This window comes from Triplophysa dalaica, chromosome 24, assembly GCF_015846415.1.
Source record: "Triplophysa dalaica isolate WHDGS20190420 chromosome 24, ASM1584641v1, whole genome shotgun sequence".
NCBI classification, from domain to species: Eukaryota; Metazoa; Chordata; class Actinopteri; order Cypriniformes; family Nemacheilidae; genus Triplophysa; species Triplophysa dalaica.
The window spans coordinates 9,898,922-9,917,789 of NC_079565.1; the positions used below are offsets into that span (position 1 = coordinate 9,898,922).

General features: G+C 37.1%; 1 long non-coding RNA gene across 1 annotated transcript in view; it reads left to right on the forward strand.

Moving 5' to 3' along the window:
* LOC130413920 (uncharacterized) overlaps positions 1-18,868 on the forward strand; it is a 95,127-nt gene that overhangs the window by 49,707 nt on the left and 26,552 nt on the right. The gene's annotated exons all lie outside the window — the stretch shown is intronic.

Here is an 18,868-nt window from a genome sequence, read left to right on the forward strand (position 1 = left end):
ATTCACATTATTATTATTATTATAAATAATATGATAATGGCATATCTGCTCTTTCTCACGAACGTATGATATAGTTAAACAATGTCTGGAAGTGTTATATTTACAAAATCTATATTTTCAAATTAGCATTTTATTTAAAGTAGGCCTATACAGTACATGTTTGTGTTGTCTCAGTGTATTAAGCGATATAAAAATCAGGTTGATTAGGGAGGTAAAATCACTTGTCCACCGATCCAAAAAAGCACGAGCACCTCCAGGAAAACCACAACCGACCCCGAGAAATAAATGAATGAAGCGCTTGATTAGGATGCATGAAGTTACTACGCCACAGTCACAGCGCATACAACCAGACTCATTCATCAGAGCAGCTATTTACTTTAAGCTTTACAAGACTTTGGCACGTCGTATTTTAAAGATTTTACTTTAATTTGATCGAAAAATATTTGGGGGAAAAGCGCGACTTTCGGCCGGGCGGCTTGTTACGCATTTACTTCTAAGCAAATTTCAGATTTTTTTTATTTTATTTTTTAAAAACGAATTGAAGTTATACTAAATATATTTAGGCAGTTTAAATTAAGCATGATTAAATTAAACCTTTAAATAGCTACGAACAAAAAACATTTCCATGTAACTGTAAATTCTAGATGTTTTTACCTTTTAAAAATTATATTTTGGTGGCGATTTTCTCACTTTTATTTAACTCCTTTTCAACCCCTTTTCAACATTTTACCCTCCTTTTTACTCTCACATTTAATGGGGGGTCCATTCATAAAGGATATGTCGCGGTCAGAATGCGAGAAACAGGTGCATTGTTTGCATCCTGCATAGAGAGCAACAGCCTTCTCCGGGATATTAAGCAAATACATTAGAATTCCGTCACTTTATGCAATTGAGCTGATCAAATAAAGGGTCCCTGGCCACTTCATTCACCCTCATTCACTTGAATAGAAAGTGCAAAGAATTGCTAACTTAGACTGGGCCACCGATGTAGATTTAGTCTTTTTTCAGAAAGACAAAAAGGCCGATTTCTCACAAACACATAGCTGACTGGGGGACTAGGAAACGAGTTCTGAGACCCTTTTGGAATTTAAATCCAGCCCCTCCCCCTGAGAGACTGTTTGCACAACACTGCAAGTTTTTTTCCACTCTCCTCCTTTTTGCTTTCCTCTTCTTTTTATTTACTTTCATTGACATTGTGTTGAATTGTTGTTTACTCTAGTCTAGGTTATCATACTGATTATACAAGCATATGTTTAAGTTGAAAGAAAAAAGGTGATCGCGTGGAGAAGCATTTATTTCCGTTTTTAAGCATAAAAAAATAAAAAGCATGATAAAAAAACTAATATTCCCTCATTTGCGTACATCAAACAGATAAAACCATGTCCACAAATATTATTAGCAAGTATACAATTTAAGTTAAAAACATTTTATTTAAAACAAAAACATAATAGTACTACTAAATAATTTGTGCCATTCTTCTGCTAATGTCATCTATATACGAATTTAAATTAAAATAATACATTTTAAAATGTCTATTCAGACGCAACTTTTTCGTATATTATACGGTATATGTAAACATGGACATTATATATATGACGAGTTTGGTTCCAAAATGAGATAAAAAATAATGTTTTAACAACCACTCTTAGTTTGTTTTGATTTAAGCCATAATAACTTAACAAATACATGTAACTAACACGATTAAACACTATAAAACATGATAACATAGTAAAAAAATATTTTAAAAAAGTTGTCTCATTTTGGAACCACACTCTATACACACGCGCACACACATGTCTGGTTTGTTATCTCTGTGGGGTCAGTCGATAGGAGTAATGATTTTATAATGTACAAAAGTATAAAAAATATAAAATGTTTCATAGTGTGTGTCATGGAAAATGTATTTTTAGATTTTCAAAAATATCGTTCTGTACGATTTACAGTGTTTTCTGCATGACCACTTAAATTTTGGTCCCCACGGTGACATCAGTTCCCATGAGTTGATGTGCATTCAGGTTTAGGTCCCTTAAAAAAAACACACTGGTATATACCTATACATACATATATTTATATAATGCTTATTTAATTATTATTTATTTATTCATTCCTTTAATATGAAAAACTATCATATGTAACTATATGTGCATGTTGCAAAATGTGATCATTCAAATTCTTGTCTAGATAGAGACATTACATCCATTCAATTACAACATTTCAGTTCAAGGAACACAATCCTGATCTTATGTTGAATATCTGCCCTCTTCAAATCAAGATCTGTCCATACACTTTCCGTCTCTCTGGTCTCCACATTAAACTGAAGAGCAGATGTATTATCTTGTTGTGATTCCAGTGCTCGTGATAACCGAGGGCCTCTGTTGTCTTCGAGTGGGCTTTCTCTGTTCATTAACATCGACGTGAACTCTGTTGTGTAAGCAAAGACAAAATGATGCCCCCCTCCCACCCACTACACGATCCACTCCCACGACGAAGAAGGTCATCCTAGGCAGGGGATAAAATATAGAGCATGCCACGCAAAACCCCAATGTGGTAGTTTAATTAAAAGAATTCATTATAGTGGGAGCCAAGGTAATTAGCATGCATAATTTATGATTTGCTTAATGCATGCCGGCTGAGGCGTCAGTAATAAACTCGACTTAACCTCCAGCGAAAGAGATGAAATGGACAGTGGACGGTTATTTATAAGGTGTTTACCGTCGAGCGATAAGTCAAACGTGAGGAGAGACGTTTGATAGAACTTTGGTTGATACTTGGCTTTTTCTGAACCCGGAAAGGCTTGGTTTGTTTTTACAGAGAGAGAGAGAGTGAGAGAGAGAGAGAGAGAGCTTGTGAACTTGGGCTCAATCAGCAAAAGTTTAAACATGGTTTAAACACATTAAACATGGTTTTGTTGTATAGGTTTGCAGATTTGGGACTAGAAGGTGTATACCCCCCTCCCAACTGTTAACCCACAAACTCATTACAACTTTCAAATTTTTTGAAAATGATTGAGATGGTCTTCTCAACAAAGGTATGTATGTTTCTTGCATTGTGTTGGTTGAATATTCCATCTTGCTTTTTCTTACAACAATTTAAGCAGGTCTCATTAGCAATAGCATGGTACCTGGAGATCTCTGAGGGTCTGCACTGACAGAATAAGGCCGATGTTGTTGTTCACTCCGCACTCGTCATGTTTCTACTCATATTATGGGCTGTCAAAATAATGTTTGTAAAAGCGTAAAAATTAATGGACGCTAAGCAAAAGCTGCATCCAGTTTACTCTGCAAATGTGACAATCTGCTCTGCTTAAGGAAGACGTGATGTGTTAATGCTTTTGCTGATGGCTATTTTTCTTTTTAGCCAGACGTTGATTTTTACTAAAAACAGCTGGGATGAACAAATACGTGTAGGCTTCAGTTGTGCAATACTTTCAGTTCAATACTTTTCATGCAGGCAAGTGCAAGATGCTGAGAGCTATAAATGAAACCATTTATAAAAGACTTGATAATTCAGTGATACTTGATTCTTGTAAAGAAGTGCAGGAAATACATTTACAATTGTTTGACAGGTGTCTCTGTACCTAAAACAACCATTGATACGGTTATATTTTTGATAGGTATGTAAAAACTCGCATTAAGGTTGTGTAAGAGTCTTCGAGAGTCTTCTTATCTCTGAAGCTTGTTTCCAGGTACGTTGGACATCATTGGGGTTGGGCCCGAGACGGAGCACTACTGGGCCGAACACCCATGTGTGCATGAAATTAGAATGTCAACATCTGATTCATGCTAGTGAGCAGTGACTGTGAAACAAATTATGTCAGTGGGAGGCGTCTGACATTTTCGGCTCTGGAGTTGAATGTGGGGCGAGACTGGATTCCTGTAGAAATGCAGAGAAAGAAAAATCTGTAGTATTTTTAATGATTCTGAACTAATTCAGATTTAAACCCAAGCACAATTCAAAATTTTCTATCTTAAAATTATGCTCATTTTAGATAAACTATTAGTATTATTGAAATTATGAATTGTGTGTATATGCATTTGTGTGATAAATGTATGAAAAATAGATAAATTATAATACTAAAAGTTTTTGGTCCATGCAGATAGAATATAGGCCGATTAGTGAGACAGGGAGATGTTTTCTTTCCAAGAAAGTTTGTGAAACATACTTATATATATTATTTTAATTCCAAATTTATTTAAATATAAATATAAATCAAAATACATTTTATAAATATAAAATAAAAGATCTATTTATTTTAAATTGGTTTATTATTAATTTTACAAACTTATATTACATATTGCATATCATCAATGCTAAATTTCTCCACCGAGACCGATAGCGATTATTCATAGTGATGACGGCCGATACCGATAGTATATTGGTTAACTTGCATTGACTAAAATCTGAAGATTAAATTTATGTTTCTTAACTTTCTGAATGTTTGGAATTTGTATAATGACTATTAATTGCCGATAGTGTGAAAAAATACTTATACCAGCCAAAACCGGTTATTGCCCGATATATCGGTGCATCTCTATATTATCGTATATACATTATTCTTTAATACTGTGTAACCCAGATAGCTATGTTTTTGCTTTGATGTCTCTCTCATTACTCTTCTCACATAATATAATAGTTTCTATTCATTGTAGCAGGGTGAAAAACCCAAACAGAGTAAATAGCGTCAGAATGCCACAAAGTTGAAAAAATATTATTATTAATAAAACTAACCATTATAAGCTAACTTTTGAGAATGATGACAGATGATGTTGAGAGTTTCCTCCATTTGGGTGCACCTGGTCTCTTAGCTTATTAAGGTGTTAAAGGCATTTCCTCTCTGTTAGTGTTAATGGGGCTGACTTAGCATAGCAGGGGCAGTAAAAGAGTCCCTAATTGTTATTCAAGATAAGGATGTGTATTGTCTCAGGAAGGCGATAACAAGAACCATTAGCTGGGATCTTAGTTTTTAAAGGTCTCTACTTTCACCTGAGCTGAGGCTGTGCTGTCATACCAGTTCATGAGGTCAACTGAACAGCAGTCTCAAAGCCCAAATGTTTGACTTCACTACTTTGCGCCTAATTTATCACTGTCCTGCAGACACCTACGAGTATGTCAGCTCACTTATTTATAAATGTTTTAGTATTCGAGTATTTTGAGTCTCCAGATGTTTTTTGATGATTTGTTGTTTTGATGTTCAATAAGATAAGCCATAAATTAACACGTGTTCTGACACTAGCATGCAGGAACAGCAAGCCAAGCCTCCATTACCGACTGAAGGCACGCTGAACCCTTCAGTATCTGCAGGCCTGCACGTGTTCAGACAGAACCCAGTGTGAGTTTTTCCCACTTCTATTCATCACGCTTTAGGCACTGGCTCTGTAAGGCGGGGCCTCTGCGCGCCACAGCACCAATCACAAACCGGGTTGCTGTCAACTTATGTTTTCAAAACGTTGTTTCCGACATCTCTACTGAGTCTGGCCGACAGCCCGATATGTTAAATATTCGATTGCTGTGTTTTGACGTAAATGAGAGAATTAATGCGTGCTGAGGTTAATCGTACACACGTTGTTTGTTTTGGAGGACAATAGCCATTTGGCGAAGTTCCAAGTTATTGCAGTTCCGAGCAGTCTGTGTGGTGTGTTCTCTATTACATTAGACATAGTTAGGGTTGGGTATACACCTCTTTTAAAAAAGCATTAAAAGCTGCATACATGTGAATTTTATCATTCAAAACTAAATTCCCAGTTAAATTGAATTTTTGTAATGTACCATGGGAACGCAATAAAACTCTAATATATCAAGGGAGGGTCTAGCTATTTAATAAAGGTCCATTTTAACTGAAAACTTAATTTAATATAATTATTTTCTCAGAACATAGTTTACGTGTAAAATGTCAGGTTGGGGCAAGTTGTCACATGGATATCAGGCATGTTGGAATGTTGCAATTTTATACAATTCATCATTTGCATTTTGTGTTTACTGAAATGCTAAATTGTTCTTTTGTTTACATTTTTACTTGACAGTGTGTTCTTAAATTTGTAATATTATCAATTATATTAGTGTTAGGGAAACTATTTCCTCAATGTATGAAAAGAAAAACAGACAATGGTACATGTTGGAAAGAGTGCTTAAGGATTTAAATTTGCATTAAACAGTTCAATAGATTTTTTCCACATCTATCAATCATAAATAACAAATAAATAAATCTAACATTATATTTTTCTAATTGCTATCAGCTAATTTGTAAATGTGTAAATATGTAAACAAATAAAAGGTGTTCAGAAGTACAAATGTCTAAATATGTAAAATGTCTAGAATACATCTCTCTCTCTCTCTCTCTCTCTCTCTCTCTCTTTTCTGTCAAAGCTCATTTAACCGGAAACATAAACATCTCCTTTTAATGATGAGACCTAACAGATTTGGCACCAGGGTGTTTGGGAGCTAAAGGGTCTTCGCTGTGAGGCGTTAAATATGTTAGGACAGTAACAGCCTCTGTGGATTTTTTACTATCCGTGTTATTTCCCCTGCTGCGACAAGCTAATCTATCACCGTAGATCTTATCTCTGATTTGGCCGTGGAAACTAACGCCCCTCGCCGTCACTTCAAAGGCCAGTGGGGCGTCATAGGTGCTGAAGGGAGGCTGTGAGAGTTGAAGGCTACATCCAGGGGTGAGAAGGGATGATGATGATTAGAGTTGTTAGGAGGGATCCACTACAGGGGGATTGGGTGGGGTGCTTTGGAGAATATTACGGCCGGAGAAGGAGCCCTGTGGGTGGGGAGTGGGCTGGAGGTGTTTGCACTGACAGCAGCTGTCTCGTTAGGATCTTTTTTCTGTGTATCTTGGTCTCTTTTTAATATTGCCGTGTCACGACACCAGCAGAGCCCAAGCAATTTATTACACACATAGAATGTCAGCAGTAATTGCTTCTCAGAGTTTAAAAAAAGGAGCTATTGGATTATATAGTCAAAGAAACTACCGCTTAAGGGGTCAGGACACTAGGCGAATAACTACACTATGGTTTCACATGAAGGACAAGGTTTTTTGTAAGGTGAATTGTTGGCTTCTGACAGCATCATTTATAAAAACATTGTAAAACATGTCATGTTGATTTGGCATACACTTTGTCCTATGTTGCGTATGGGAATATACATAAAAAAATTAAAGGCGTAGTTCTCCCACAAATTTGTAGTTCAAATTTTTTTAATTCTATCATTGTTTACTCACAATTTGTCATTTTTTTACAAAGAGCAAAATAATATATTTTGAAGAATGTGATGCCCATTGACTTCTATTGTATGGATACAAAACCAATGCAAAGTCAATGGGTTCCGGCATTAATCGATTACCAACATTCTGCAAAATATCTTCTTTTGTGTTCTGTAGAAGAAAGAAAGTCACACAAGTTTGAACCAACAAGAGGGTAAGTAAATTATAACAGAATTTTAATTTCTGGGTGAACTATCCCTTCCAGGCCATTTTGTTTTACTTTCGTACAGTTGCACTATTGTGTTGGGTCGCCTGTGCTCGGCCCCCATGCAAACCCAGTGGTGAAATATCATGAGATCAACATCCATAAACCCCTGGGCTTCATCGCCGTGCACTTGAAATCCACCACATTGTCTTGAATGGCAGAGGAAGCTGATAGTTGAGTAGAATGGGCCCCTGTGACATGCAGATGGACGCCTCTTGTTGTCGAATAACAAGGCCCCATTGTCCCGCTAATGTAACTCCATCGGTCTTTGATCCAATCCCATGTTGTGACGATCAGTGTGAAAATTCTCCGTCAAGAGCACGATCCACTACTTTGTCTTTTGTTATCGTGATAATCTGCCGCATTCAAATTCGACTTTGTTCTTTTGTGTCTTTGTCGGCCGAGCACAATGCCGGGTTAATTAGCAGCCGCCGCAGCTCTCGCCGTTCCTCCGCTCTTAATCACACGTGAAGTGTCCTCGTCTTAGTTAGCCACTCTCATCAGCGGCTCGCTGCGAATGTGGCCGAGGTCCGGCTCTTAACAAACAAACAAAATAACAAACAGAGCGTTTGTAATCCCGTTTTGAGGAGAAAGAGGAATCGAAGCTGTAGTGATGTAGTACAGTATGCTTGAACCTCAGTGGTGAAACCATTGAAAGTTTCCCATCTTTCAATAATTTTGAAGCAGGGCCAAAGGCCCAGTTTGACTTTGTTGTCTGGATGTTTGATAGTGATGCATGTACGCATTTGGCACATGCTTTTATTCATTTCATTCATGGTCTTGGCTTACAGTAGAATCTATAGATTTAAAATGAAAGATGGATCCAAGAGATCTTGGAACCAGAAAGAGATCCTGGAATCGAAAACCAGCTAGCAGACACCCTAGCAACCACCCAGAACACTGTAGGAACATAGTAATGTACTAAAAAACAATCATTGTTAAATATCTTTATATCTTAACATCTTTTATCTTGTACAACAGCCTGGCATTTTATAGCACTCTCTTTATAAATCAAATAAAATTAAAACTTAATAAAAATATATAAAAAATATAAATAAGACGTTTTTAATAATAAAAAAATAAAAAAACTGCATACTAAATTAATAAAATTAAACAATAAAAGAAAATAAATATTTGATCTGAAGTGGTTGCACAATCTCCATATCCAAGAGATTTGTTTCGGTTCTCTATTCTGATTGGATGTCGTGAATTCATAATATGAGTATGTATAATATTTGAGATTAAAATGTATAAGTCCTTCTATCATTTAGCCGGTTCATATCAGAGTTCTCATTTCAGTTTTGCCCAACACACCCGGATGCAAAGCTTTCCGCCTGTCACATTCTTTCTCAATATTACCCTTCTTTAGAGCAAGATCTTCACATTCCCTGGTGGTCTAATTTATGTTAAGTCACCAACCTCCCCCATGGCTGTTTTGAAACGTCTGCGAATGGAGACTGTATCGGTGCAGTACCATAGTCTCCGGTGAGATCATTCCCAATGGAAAAGAACCGCGCACCAAAACCATCTGCAAGTCCATGGGGCAGTTTGGGAAGAAAGACCAGACTTCTAAGGATCTCCACTAACAGCCCAGTTTCTTGTGCGAAGTAATTAATTCGGTTTCCGAGGAAGTCAATGGCTGTCCTTGGATCGGTGGCAAACGTATTTAACACAAGCTTTCTTTCCTCTAGGAAACAACATTATTCTGGAATGGACAATGAAGTGCTACAGTGTTTTGAAGTTTGGGAAGTGCGGTTTAGGTCGGAGAAAATTGCCGGTAGTTGTTATATTTGTTTGAAGGTTTTTTTAGCTCAGAAGATAACTAAACAACTTTTTTATGATTATGTCCTTAGTTATAGAAGAAAACAAAGTGAAGTTTGAATAATTCTAATAACATATCTGTAAAGATGTCATGCATTGTTTTTATTTATTTTGCATTCTTGAATTCCAAGTCACATGACTGTGGCCCTCAGGTTGATGTGTGCTAGTCGTTGCATCTGTTTACACATGTAGATGCTAAGGAAACGTTAATAAACAAGAAATGGCGCATTCTTGAAGTCAACAGCTTTCCACTTCCAACGTAATCCCAAAAGTTCTCCAAGGAGCGTTTTCCTAGCCCATTCGTAGAAAGAATTTAGGTCGTTTTAATTAACTGAGAAATGCATGAGATGATGAAACAAGATGAAACGAAGAAAAATCGTATGGTTTTTAATAAACCATTACAAGAAATGTATTTCCGGAAGCAATAACTTTGTGTGGACCTCAGCTGTCTGAATAACTGATCGAGTAGTGCTGGTATTCATTCCAGCTTCTGTTTCAACAGATCAAACACTGATCCGATCTTCAATTTTCAAGTAACGTAGATTAACAACAAATTTGTATAATGTAACTTTATTGCTTTTAAGTCTAGCCAACCAATGGTCCTTCTACTGGCAACCCAAAATAATACTAGCTAACTTGCGAGATATTGTAATTAACTTGTTATTTATTTTGCTTGCTATCAGAAATAAACTACAGAAACTCTCTTCTTTACAGGTGTGTACCGATTAGTTAAGTTTAGGCCATAAAAGCACACATGCACAATAACGTTTGTTGTTGTTATTTTTAAACCCTCTATAAATAACTTCCAAATAATGGAAATGCAGTATTACGCCTTACTGCCCTCAAACAACTAAAAGCGCAGTAAGGTGATCTACTTGATTTTCATTCAAAACATTACTGGTGTGCATCTTGAGACAAAACAATGACAATGACATATTTTATGATATGGCAGGGCCATTTATTTTCAGTTAAGACAGTTCAAACTTTTATGGTAGTCTTAAGCCTTGTCTGTGAAATCGGGGCAGAATTTTTTTAGAATTTCTTTTATCTAAAATATAATTGTTGTGATGCTTCGGTTTACATGTACCTATTGCATTAGACCCATACCTTCATATTTTTAAAAGCTGAAATGTCCTTCTTAATATACACATATAAACAACCATTTAAAAGTTTAGGGTCACGTATTCATATTTTTTCCACAGTAGACATTATTAGAAAGCTGGGATATCTACGGGTTGTGTAGATAATAATATTATGTTGTGGCTTAAGATCATGTAAAATAAGCTTAATATATTTTGGCATCGTCTATATTTTTGTATACACCCTTTGTAGAGTTTCAAAAAATACTCCTGGCATTTTGTCAACCAGCTTCATAAAATCACACTGAGATGTGTTTCAGGAGTCTATTCTGAACTCTTATTGGCTTCTTTTCTTTATTATTTGGTCGAAGAAAAACACCAGAATCCATACACAATGTTTATGCAAATGTTTCCAAAGTTACTAACTATAGTATAGTAGTTTTGAGTAACAATGAGACACCCATGGATTTACCCACTTATAAGGGTCTTACTATGGTTACCAGAACAATTTTTTTTTTATAAGTTGTCTCAACAGTGATCCAAGGCTTTCCACACAGCCAGTTGACACGTAGCCAAGCGAGTATGGCACCATTGTGGATCTTGTCCGTTAGCCAGTTAGCTCTGTGTATGAACAGTGTAAATAACCATCTCAATAACAAACAGAGGAATGCGGGAGCCAATGCGTTAGTACCGGGCCGCTTTAATGACATTGTCAATGGGGCCAATGGAACTCTCTGCTAATTTCTTTTCTTTGGCTTCATTAGGTGCCACTGCACAGGACAAATAAATCACTGAAGCAAAGTGGGAGAGAGAGAGGTCTGTTGTTTTGTCTCCCGGGTCAAAAAAAAAAGTCAAACAGAGTCACCTCTCTTGCCCCCATCGATGACTTCTGCAAACAATGCCAATGGTTCCGTTATGGCGCAAGTGGGTCAATAGAGGGTAAACGGGTAAACCAAAACCAAGTTTTACCCTGAAAGTTAACTCAAATGACAGTTTCGTTAAACTCTCTCGTTAAAATTTGTCCCCATTTCTTTAATTTCCTCCTGACCTTTAAAACTCATCACCACGACAGAGACCACAGCGATTTGAAGAAGGGCTCTTGAGCGTGCACCGGGGGCCCTTGGGCTGGCCCCTCTAACACCATGTCCCCGGGAGGGGGGCCGCTCACTCTTTTGAGCTCCGCTCCGGAGGGGCTGTAAAGCGCTGGCCTCCGCAGGCCACAAATCAGCTCCTGAAAGCAGGCATGCATCTTCAAAGGGTGGGCTGCCCCTCTGTGATATACCGCCCCCGCCGAGAACAAGTTAGCCACGGCCAGTGTCTTTGCACCTGGGCCATTATCAGGCGACCGGGATCATCTCCTCTCACCACACATTCAAATGTACAAGTAGCAGATTAGGCTGACTCAATCTTCTTTCCTTCTGAAGACTAGGGCGAGGGAGAGAGACTGAGAGAGAGAGGGAAAGAGGGAAGACGAGAAAAAAGAAAACCCCTTGGACTTCAAAAAGAACTCTCTCTCTTTCTAAGAGAGTGAAAGGGGCAGGAGATGAAGTCGGAGGGGGGCTTGTGTATTCAGAGAACTAATTCAGAACTGATTCCTCTAATACACTCCTGAAACACTTTTAATTGTGTTAGTTTGCATTCAAAAGGCACGTTTGCAGCTTTTAATTGGGGAGCGCTTTGAAATAATTGAAATGTGTGACTTTGTGAGGGACAATTTAAACAGTTCTAATGTGCTTTGCTGGTAGGTGCTCACTGCCCATTATTTCCTCATTCTGACACTGTGGCATTTTGAAGGGGTCTTAGTGATGCGCTCTCTGAATAAAAAAAGCTATCAAGGATTGGCACAATGCAGGCTGCGTTGGCTGGTGCTGTAAACACTACATAATACCTAGTAATTGCAATTAGATTTGAAGAAAACTCTTATTGTAGAGAAGTGTTAATGACATTTAAACAAAAATATAACAGTATTGTCAAATTCCCTGGATTCTTTTCATAGCGATAGAGCGCAAGGATTTTACTTTTTCAGTATCATTTGTTTTGTTAAATGCTTTCTCACACTTACCACAGCTTAATGGGAGGTGACATACGTTTTTAGCAAGCTAAATATTTGCAAATATTTACTTTAGAGTCAGATACACAGCGGTCCATATCAAAACTTATTTTTGTGTACAAAATGGTGTAGTGGATGCAATTTGTAACTTTATTTACAACAAGTTTAAAAAAGCTTTAGTAAAGATAATTAAAGATGGAGAAACGTGCAATTTTATGTTTCATGCATAGATGGCAGTATAGAGGCAAAACGTACAGACTGCAACTTTAAATACTAAAAACATGACATAGCAACTTTAGCTAAATCATAGTCAATATATTGAATCATCTGTTTTTACTACGACCCTGATGATAGGTTCCACACAACAGAAAAAATGTCAGTCTTAGTATGAGAAAAATGTATGTGTTATGGATGTGAGAAAAAAAGTAGTTTTATTTAAATTTTCATGCTAATTTTCATATTAATTTATGAGGTATATGGCCCGTTATGGATGTGACAATTCGGTTATGTATGTGACAATTCACTTATCTTGGTAAACATGCTTTAAAAACACAAAGATCCTTTAAAAACATTTTTAAATATGTTCTTTAATGTGCTGTTATTCTAAAGAGACTATATTTCATGGTTATATGGAGTGCATTGTACGAATCCAAGCGTTACATATAGTATATAAAATTAATCAGATTTAGAAAAGTCCCGTTTTTTCTACTCTGTTCACCTCAGTCGCAGATCAAGATCTGTTTGAACTTCAACCTTACGTTGGAAAGCCGAGCTGTTCTCATATCATACAGAGCTGTGAGCTGTCAATCTCTTCCCATCTCTTTTCTGCCTTCCTCTTTTAAAGACTTTTATTTGTCATGGCAAGGTCTGTCGGGTGTGACAGTGTGTTGTAAATCTGCCTTATACTGGGTTACTCATCCATGTTACAGCCTTATAATGGATCCAGGTTGAAGAGACGAGAGTGTGGGGAATATTCTTGTGGATATCACAAAAGATGGATCTGCATTTCGCAGATTCGTGCACTTTTTCAAGCGCATTTAAAACATGACACCTCTCGGACGCGCTTTACGTCCCATTCACGTCAGTTTATCATGCAGTCTGCTGTTGCACTTTCAGTTCATGTTTCAAAGCAAATCCCTGAGAACTCTCGTGAATCGCTCTTTCTCGAGTCATTCTCTCTTGAATCATTTTAATCCTCAGGAGGGCTAAAACTCTGGCTGTCATTTCGCCGGCCGGTGCCAGCGATCGGCCTCAGAATAAAACCAGCGTAGCGTGAATATCATTCTGTGGCTGCATGAGCTGCCTTGTTGAGCCGTGGGTTTGAAGAGCGAGGCGTCACGGCCCTCCCAGAATGCCTGTCGTCCACTCGGCAACCTTGCAGTGAAAGGACCACCCACTTAGGCTGGAGAGGGGATTTGAAGCTTCCGTGCCTGTGGTGGGCTTGAGCCCCTTTTTGGATGCTGTTTGCTGTTCACCCGATTGTGTTGCGGTTCTTTCCCTTCTTTGCTTCTCAACGTCCTGCGGCTAAGCTGCCGTTTTAAAAATATTCGCTCAATGGATGAAAAAGAATGAGTGTTCATGTGGATAAGTGTGGAGAGATGTCCGAATCAGATGAACTGGAGATAAGATGAAGTCAAGATTCATGTTGATTTTAAGAATTTGCAAGACACGTTTATGCTTAAACAAAGTCAGCAGTGACTGTAAATCCAAACCTTGACATTAACTTTTTTTTATTCATTTAATTTGTACTAGGGCTGTCTGTTAATCACGATTAATCGATTTCACAATTAATGTTTTTGTTTATATAATAATGTGTGTGTGCTGTGTATATATATATATATATATATATATATAATATATATGTATAATACACACACATACATGCATATATTTAAGAAATAATTGTAACATAGATCTATACATAGATTTAAAAAAAAAACGATTAATCGCGATTAATCACCCTAAATCGTAGATTTTTGCAGACATCAAAAGTGATTGGCTGGGAATTTTGGTTCCTTTTTAGCTTTGAATGTTCATTGGGAATCAGACGTTAGCGTTGTTAGCACTTACAAGTTGTGTTAGCAGTGCAACAGGAGCATTCAACTTTTTACATGTTCTTTTAACACATTTTTTCTTTGTTTCTTAGTTAGTTAGTTTATCCGCAGGTTTCCCAGAAATTTCCATTGTCCTATCTTTACTATACGTAATACTCTGTCAGGTCTTGTATGTTTGGATTTCCGAATCCAGCGCTCCACCCTACCGCATTTGTCCCCAACTCCCCGTCTTCATTCACGACCTGTTTTTATCAACGCTCTCACAAAGCGCAACAAAACAGGGGGAGGGTTGCAATCTTCCCCGTCAGGGCCTGACATCGGCCACAACATTGTCCGTGAACCCTTCGGTATCTCCATCCCCTAGTGCAATATACAAATAATCATTTCCATATGCAGTGAAAAGGGTCACGGCATTAACAGAGGGTGGGATGCTTTCGGGGGGGAAATATTGTTCAGCAATGACACAGAAGTAATTTGGGTCTCGCCGAGTGATTCCAGCAGAGCCTTTTGTCGCCTCAAAATGTTTGACCCAGGGGTCTCCGTCAGCCCCGTTAATGGTCGCCGGAGTACTGTGACAGTTGGAGAAAGTGAAACATCTCACGGCTAACAGTGGGCCTCAAGACGTTCGGGCATAAATATTTAAACGCTCCCGGCTTGTCCGGATACTAGGGGGTCTCCATGCCTTGTTTGGACATAATGTGAATTTGAGTGCAAATATGAATGCACGGAGAGAGCCAGCATGGCCACACGTCACAGATTGCGAGTTTTCAGGGAAGTTTTAAGATTTAACTTGTGAAATGTGAGAAAACAATCAAAAATGACATTGCAAGATAAATGTGGAATTACATTTTTATGGTCATACCAAATACAAACATGGTTTTAATCCATTTACGTCTTTGGTTCAGAACTCGCTCCAAAGATTTAAATCTAAAGTAAAACAGATTAGCAATGTGATCTCATTTGCCAAGTGTTGCCAAGATTACATCTATGCTTTCCTCATTGTGCGCCTAATTCTAGGGATACTCATAAGACTCCATTTCTCAAAGTAAACTTAATTAAATATTGGGGCTGTTGAGGTGGTTTGACGTGCCATGAATGATCGTCCCGGCGAACAAAGCTGTTACACAAGCCATCGAATTATCTCTGTCAAACTTTGGCGTAATCTGACCTGATCCTCTTAAAAATATTTAAATGAAGACATTTGCACATCAATGGGCGCCATGGTAACCCTGTGTATATTCTCCTTCTTGGTGCCTCTTTAACATACGGCTTTAGAAAAGCACATCTCCACCGTCATGTTTACAAACAACAAAACAAACAATTCCCCAAAGAAAGAACTCAAGTATTTTAAAACATCATGATGGATGGAGAAAAAAATGTGGACGAGAGAAAATAGAGAAAAAGACAATTAAGCTCAAGGGGAAAAATGAAGCGCCTAGTTTACTCATGAATGTTGTTGCTGGGGGAACCTCCCTCTAGCAAAGAATTGTTTAGTTTGTTTGGTATTCTCCTTCAAAGACCCAGTCCCTGATAGTTTCTGAGACTGTGTTTGAGCATATGTTTAATGCATATCAGGAGTATGAGGTTATGTGGGGATGTTTGCTCTAAAAGTGAACAATTCTCCCCCTAGTGGTTGAAGAGAGATTCTGCAGGCAGGAAACTGTGGCTACATGTAGAGTGCCAGAATGTTTAATGCCCGGGCAAACAAAAGCTTTCCCCTTCGGAAGTTGGCTGTGTCTTCCTCTCCAAATAAAATCCACTCGAAAATAAACAAGTGTATGAATAAAACAATAAGGAATTCAGGTCAACAAGTACAACTTATGCACGTCATGCAACTACTTCCGTAAACATGGAGATGTTTGTGAAAATAATAGCACATCCCCATGTACTTTATTTCCATACTGGGAAAACTGTTATGTATTAATATAGCTAGTGGCCTAATTGGGTTCTGGGAGAGCGGATTAATTAATTTGTGGCTAATAGGCACAAACATGAAAAAACAAACTTCTTTACTTTTTCACTCAGAGCATAGCATTTTTAAGCAACTAATGTAAATTATGCAGATTGTGTTGATTATGCCGACATGAGAGAATTCTGTGGGAGGCATCTGAAAAGACTACTTTTTTTGGCACAAAACCAATTGAACATTTCCATAATTAAATCATGTTTTTCTTAAATTATGTTCTATTTGGCTTGAGTCCCTGTGATGGATTTATACAGTTCATGACACATACAGTTTGACACCTTTCTGCATGTTACAATATCACAAATAATGGTTCTTGGGATGTTTTTGCGGCATCCCAATTCGAGCAATGACCTGCTTCTTCAGAAACCTTGTTTTCTGTCTGTTTATTCATATCCATGAAATCCATTTAATACATGGTTGTCAAAAGCAAATGTTTATTTTCTTTAAAATATGAGATTTGTTAGCTTTCGTTATGCTTTTCATTTTTCTAAAATGGTGACAAACAGTCCCTACCTAAGTCGTCGCTTGAAAGATCTACAGGTTCTATAAATCTACACTGGAAGAAATAACTTGAAGAATTTGCACAATTTTTTTGTAAAATTTGCTGCCATTATTCAAGTACAATTAACTAACCAGAATAAAGTAAATTTTACTTATTAAATACATTTAGTTTTTGTTAAAATATCAAGTGAATGTTTTTTAAAGTAAACAAACAAAAAAAAGCTGAACGTAGTCATGTGTCTAACTCAAACTTAATGGATCACTCACTTTGATATTGAAATATAATTTTTTTACAACATAGATGGTCAAGTAATAAGAGACTGGTGGTCTCTGCACTGGTAATAGCACAATTACTGCTCAATAAGTGAAACGATACACTTCATGACTACTATTGTGCCTCCCTCAGCATAGGTACAAGTACAAAGCATGCTGGGTACTACAGATCAGCTGCCAAGTTAGTTATATCTACAAAAAGGATGTATGTAGTCTCAACACAAAATAAATAAGTAAACTTAATTCGACCTATTTAAATGGGTTTATCTTAATACATTTGAGACGGAAATACTTAATAATTTGTTTAATTAAAATTACAAAAAATAATTCAAATATAATAATAAGTTGATTTTATTCCCAATATTTTTTTTTGTTATCTATCTATGGAAGCTCTCTATTGCAAAAGAACGGGTGTGAGGTGGGGGTTGGGATTCTCTCTCACCCCAAAGCCAGATTGTTATAAATGCTGTTTATGATCCTGCCATGACAGCTGTGAAGGGCAGAGATGGCAGGGGATGCAGTCAGGGCTTATTTCCTCTCAGTCTGCATGCATTATGGGATTGTTAATGACCCCCGCACTATAATATGGAGACTCGGCACTCAGTCATCATATAACTGACTGTTTAGTGGATTGTGTTTACATTCCCACTCCATAAGAATGATACGCACAAATACAGTTTTAAGTAATAATGCTGATTAGTGTGAAGTATTTCTGTACGTAAATATAATCATTTTTTGTTAATTTATGAGGATATTTTTAACCTTTATCAACTGTTAGAAACATGCAACACAATGCGATGCCAATTTGTAACTATTTTATGGGCAGCTCATATCTATGAACTGTAAAAACATGTACATTTTCTTAGGGGTGGGTTCTTCATTCTTGCGTTTTTCCTATAATCCTATACACTTTTTTACAGTACAAATTAAAACAAAAATGCCACCTCATAAAATAGTTACATTGTTAAAAGAAGAAAACCATAAACATTTGTTGTGAAGTAAAATTACTTGTTTTTCTTGTTATTTTACTCCCAACTTTAAAATGTACAGTTTATTCTGTTTATTCATTTTTTTATGAATTTCAAAAATACAAGAAAATTCTGTAAAATAAAACAGTTAAGTTCCGTAAAATTACAGTTTTGACAGTGTCCTGAAATCAGGTTGGAAATCTGTTATTGTCACCCTTTATAATGTTTATCTAGTCTACATTTAGAATATACCTTTGACACTTTTTCATGCATTAAAAGTCCTTTGAACTTTCTCCCTCAAAAGTAAATAATGTGTTCTGTTTTGTTATACTTAACTGATTTTTCTACATTTCATTTTCTTGTCAAATGCAAAAATAAATATATATATCTTGATCACAAGTCAACACCCAATAATACCACGAATCGCACTACTGAAACGCTCGCCTTCAAAGAGAAACCAAAACTCCTGCATCTCATCACACAAACTGACAGCTAACAATGAGAGGCTTATAAGTTCAGACAGCTTTTCCTCAGAGGTGAACAATACAGCCAGAGGAACCGTCCTTCCTCTCTCCCCGCTGCTGCCATATGCTTTATTGCCAACAATAAAATATTTTAGTGCTAAATAAATTGGGATGGCTTTGAATTGCCGGTCCTATATATGTCAGCGAAGACATACTGTTATTT